The sequence below is a fragment of the Dipteris shenzhenensis genome, chromosome 5 (assembly GCF_047967505.1).
Source record: "Dipteris shenzhenensis isolate YYH24624 ecotype China chromosome 5, Dip_SZ_1.0, whole genome shotgun sequence".
In the NCBI taxonomy this organism is placed as follows: domain Eukaryota; kingdom Viridiplantae; phylum Streptophyta; class Polypodiopsida; order Gleicheniales; family Dipteridaceae; genus Dipteris; species Dipteris shenzhenensis.
In genome coordinates, this window is record NC_141600.1 from 2202394 (window position 1) to 2208218 (window position 5825).

The following is a 5825-nucleotide window of genomic DNA, read 5'->3' on the forward strand; positions in this document are numbered from 1 at the left end:
CAAAGGGAATTCTCACACACACCGACCTTCTTGTCACATCTCTATTGATCAGAAGTCAGCTTTCTCTTTTAGTTGCCAAAGTCAATCACTTACTGGATGGCTTGATCACCAAGGCATACACCCCCTGGCATCAAATCTCAACCTCCAACAAAACCTAGTCTCTCAAACCTCTCTTCCAATTATAGTGCCATCATACAAATCTCTAGACAAGCATTCTAGTTCTAATATAATGTTAGAAAAAACTAGAGCCTTGCCTAGTTTCTTCACATAGTGGAAATAGAAATGGATAATGTGTATTCCACAAGAGAGAACTCACAAGTCCCAAATTCAAGAGATAGACAATAGTAGAACATTCCAAGTTGTCTCAAAATATATTACACAAAATATAAGCCAAACACTTCTTATAGAAAGCTTTATTAAATATCATAAGACATGCAATAATACATTGCCTTGGATGCTCTATGGTGAGCACAAATAATACTCCTACTTCTATGCTTGCACTGCTTAGGTTGCATGCACATCAGTGAGCTTCAATGACCATCTATTGTGTGAGGTTGTTAGTTAGCACCCTCCAACAAATGTCTGTTCTCTTGTTGGTTGTAGGTGTACACAATGCATTGCTTCTAAATAGGTGAGGGTGGCTTCTATTTTGAGCTTCATTTTTTTCCCACAAAGGGGCCTATTTTTAGAGAGCTCCAAGCCCCTAGACTAGTCGACCTAGTTTGTAAAAGACCAACCATAGATAGGGCCGACCCAATTGTGCTAATATAACCAGGCTAGGTCTATATGAGGCCCTCTCTTCTGCCAACCTATCATCCACAAAGTGCCCAATATTCTTGACCTATTGCGGTCTTCCCTTGCCCTTGTTTAAGCCATGTATTATGTAGCCAATAGGCCTTTGCTCTAGCCCTGCTACACCTAACCTACACATTTGTTGACTGGTGCATCCTGTTCTAGGCCCTATAAGACTTCTCTATAGGATATTGTACTTAATGTACCACAACCTGTAATACCATCGCATTGTTGGCATCTATATACACAGTTCCACTTTCCATACCTATTGTTGCACCTTCCATCCAACTTTTGGCCTTAGCACTTGCTAGTAGACCTTCCATACTTGTTGCCATAGCATTTTTATAGGCATGTCCTCTTTTAGAGCTCCATTGCAAACCCTATGTCCTAGACTATGATGGAAATGGATTTCCGAGGCTCAACCACAACATTGGAACTAGCTGGAACATGTTAATGTTGTTGTTAGAGATGTCTAAATGGTTATGCTAAATGTTTTTATTGATGTTAGCCTTTCGTTTTTTTCGCCATTCTTAATAAAGAATTTCGCTATGGCAAGAGTTTTTTAGAAGTTGTAACATACTCAAATGAATTTCTTTTTATTACATGTAAATTTCAAAGGTGTAATTATTTCACCTTGTATTTGTAAAAGTAAAAATTATCCCAAAGTTATAATTGGTCAAGCAAGAAAAGCAATATTTTTTGCTTGCAAGCTGGTAAAACTAAAGGCTTGGGAAAAAGGAGGTGTTCCCTCAATGTTGTGTGCCATGTTCTTCCCAAAGAAAAAAAAATACAAAGCCAATGGCATTTGCTTTGAAAGACAAATACCAAGAAGGAAGGCTTTCAAATCCAAGGGTTTCTGCATTGTTTTTCTTCAATTGTCTACAAGTAAAGATAAAAAAATTTAAGTCTACAATTCCACAATGTATTTGAATACCCACATCAAATTGTGTTTCTTGAAGCTTGGGAAAACTGAAATACAAATACATTATGCTTTGAAAGGCAAGTAGAACTAAGCATAAACTCAAAATCTAGATACTAGTGCATTCTCTTTCTTCAACAATCTCAAAGTAAAGAAAAAAACTTTAGAATGTTATATTTTGCTATCTATTTTAATGCAAAACATTTTCTCAACATTCATACAAATACGCAAAGGGGATAACATACTTTATATCAAGAAATAGTAATTGCTTCAAAAACTTGGGAGGAGAGCTCATAAACAAACTAAAGAAAGGATGCAATTGTAATGTTTCATTAAAATCAAAGTTGGATGTGTGCGGATAAACATAGAAGGGGATTTGTCCATGTTGAGTAAGACGCAAATGCATTTCCAACACGAGCAAAAACAATTGCGCTCTTAAAATGACAGTGTAAATAGCATGCAAATAAAAGTTTAAACTTCGAATTAGAGGTCAAAGACTTCTGAAGTGTGTTCATAGTCCGAGATTTTGGTGGCCCTATGTTGAAGATCTAGTATTACACCCCTAGTACACACTTTGTTCTTTGGTTTGAGGTTTGGGCCGTGTCTACCATGCAATTACAAGAGAGACTGCACGATCTCTTCTTCTTTGTGTGCCCCTAAGAGGGGAGGAATCTGGAATAGCTTCACCGTCCCGGTCTCCCAGGCGTGGCCTAGATATGGAAGATGAAGAAGAAGTGCAACTTGGAAGATTCCAAGGTGACGCAGGTCGCAGAAGCGGGTTGTTGTGTCAAGACTCAACAGACGCCCGGCTGCCGGCACTCACAACACATTCAATGTCAGCCAAACAGCCCAAGGTTCCCTGTCATGAATCTGCAAATCCACTCGATGCGCTCCACCACCTCGCTTTTTTGGGGCCTTCCGTTTTGTCCATACTCTCACTGACTCTGTCGTAAAAGTCGCATGTGGGCCACGGGCGGCTCTGCACGACCTCGCTTTTTGAAAGACTCGAGTCTCGAAAGGAGTCTGCCGCCGCCTCGTGCGACAGTTACGACTCCAACTCCCCAGAGTCCTGAGGCTTCCAGTCTTCCGTCCCAAGGCCAGCCTGTAAAACAACACGCATTTCTACCCACGGACCACTCGCGCTCTTATCCCGCCACGAATCACGATAAGTAATATATACAAATGTGCTCCATTGTAACGACCATGAAAAGAAATGGAAACGACATGACTGTAACCCAATGCATAAACTAAAGAAACGGTAACAATGTGAATGACCTCAGGGAAGTCAATCACATTGTTGCAGTTCCTTTTTCTTTCCATAATACAAATTTGGGTCCCCCCCCCCCCCCAAAAACAAACAATGTGAATGACCTGATAATTGATGCACCACAAATGTGTAAGAGCCAATGCACATAGAGCCCAATGCATGCAATTGAGCTCTCATTCAAGAGGGCCTTTATGAAGAAGGGCTCCAAATTTCTTAGTAATGGATTTGATAATTTCAAATGCATGATTTCCATCTAAAGGCACACTTAGGAAACTCACTGTGAGAGTTAACGCAACCTGATTGAAAGGAGAGATATGCCTTCCGGTAACTAATACACTTTAGTTGAGGTTTAAAGTAAGAATCTACACCATAATTTTAAAATTTTGAAGGGCGTTGTTTCTAGCATCAAATGTCAACTAATGCCATCTCCCCCCTAGCAATTTTGCATATGGCCCCAACTAGAGTGCAACAAAAAATGCTCCACGGGCTACATGTGCACAAGCTCTAAGAGAAAAATCACAACCATCCAGGAAAAGCAACACCCATCCTAGCACCCTTACAATCATCATCTTTCCATTCCATTACTTCAAGCACCTTCCTCCACCTATTACAGAAGTATTGCTCCCATTTTCCCACTCTCACACTTAGTGCTACCTCAATTAATAGCCACACCCATTTGCAAGCGTTTCAATTCCCAATAGAAAGCTACCAAAAGGAAAACTATTGTGTCACCTCTGATTATCTTCGCAAAAAGAAGTGTCAAATGTGATTACCTTCCCAAAAATAAGTGCTAGCTCTCACAACCATAGATGGACATAAAAACACACGTCTTCTAAGTTACCCACTACCAAAAATGTATTTTCCCATGCTTCAACAACAAGTCACACACCTCCCTATACAAATCTACCTCGGATGTTTGGACAATGGCTCTATGTACTATTAAAACATCCTATGGGATTTCAAGTGTTTAGCATTAACTTAGATGATAGCCACCTTCTTCCTATAACCACCAATAACTAAATTAAATAACTTTGTAAACCTTTCTTACTCACTTCAATTCAAGGATAAAAATAATAGGACTTAAAAGGCTATAGATTAAGGTAGCTTGAACAAATGATAAAATATGCTTTCAAATCTGATAGAGCCACATCCTCTAGACTATATAGCTCATGGTCCAAGATTATGACTTCTTGCAAATCCCAATACAATTGTTTTTGAACTACACGTTCAATGTGCACAATCTCCCACTTAGTGCTATCGAAAAGTTTGGTACAACAATAGGAACCCTCACCTTTTCTTTTTCAAGAAAGCATGGAAGAAGTATATTTACAATAAATTCCTACTTTGACCAAATTATCAGAGATTTCATAATGATCCAATAGAATATAATTGTTGCATTTAAAAAGGAAGCTCTATAATGATCACATCTTTTGCACGAAAATCAATGAAAATTAGGAGAAATTAGGGTTTCTTGTCTTCTTTAACCTTCCACAAGCAACACAAAAGTCCCTTCGGTTACCTAACACTTAGGCCCACCATGCCACTAAGGGCAACAAGCTCTTGCTATCATTTCCCTGACACACTAGACTTTGCAAGACTGTCTATTATCACATGATTGTACGTCACATGATTATACTCTAACCCCTTAAGGGAGATTTAATGTATATGTATAAATGTGTGTGCATTTATTTAATGCATTGAGAACATTAATGAGCATGTTCCTACATACCACCCAAAGCACATCAAACCATTTAAATAAAAGATGTCCTTTATATAAAACAAGGGATAAAGTTTGGAATCTAAGCTTTCATTAAGGGCATATTTAGCTTTAATTTTCTATCTTTATCTTGTCGTATTGTGAAAACAAACGTGTGCAAATATAAGACAAGCTTTGTAATCATTGGAATGTTATAACATATTTGGATGTTATGCGCACACATGTTTAGAGACATATGTGAACAAGTATAAATGAGCTTATGAGAATATAAGAATGCCTTAAGATATTTGTGATAATACAACATTGATATTGGAAGACTCCATTAGGGTGCCTATGTGACCATAGCTGGCCTATACCCATATAGATCTATATAAGACAATAATGTGGCATAGACACTTATTGGGATTCATACGTATTAGCATCCCATAAAGCAATTAGGACCTTTAAAAAGATAATGTCTATAGGGAACCATAAGGATTTGTAAGGATCCATGTATGTCTTTGGATGCTTGTAAGGATATCCTGGAATATTTAAGGTCCCATAATGGGCTTGAAGTTGCCATATCAAACCATAAAAGTTTCATACCAATCCATGTCATGGGGTCCCATAAAGGTCCTTTTGGTCCCACACACTGGCATAAAGCTTCGTAGCTATATTTATGACCAATGAGCTCTCATATAGATATGTTAAGAGCCACTACGGTATCCTTTAACTTTCTTTGGAAGTTATCTCAATAGTATGAATAACAAGGATTGTGCATAAGGTCTTTGCCTTTATTAAAATACTATATTTCTAGATTCTACTTATATCATTATTCATGTGTGTGTGTAGTATATATGAATTTATATAGAAGAATCTCTATTTTTTAAGTTATTTAGATCATTACTCATGTGTGTGTGCTCCCTAACTTAAGTCCCATACTACTCTCCCAAGACAAGCAATTCCCAAGGTTCCTCTAATTTAGGCTATGAGTATCATTTTTAAAGCTACCTTGATCAAAATGGAACCTTATTTTTATTGAAAGGATCATAGACTCCTAGTTAAAATAAAGATGCATCTGTAACCAAAGTTTTTCACAAATACTGTCAAAGTGGCCAAAAAGCATTGAGATTCAAGGATAGCTTTACTAG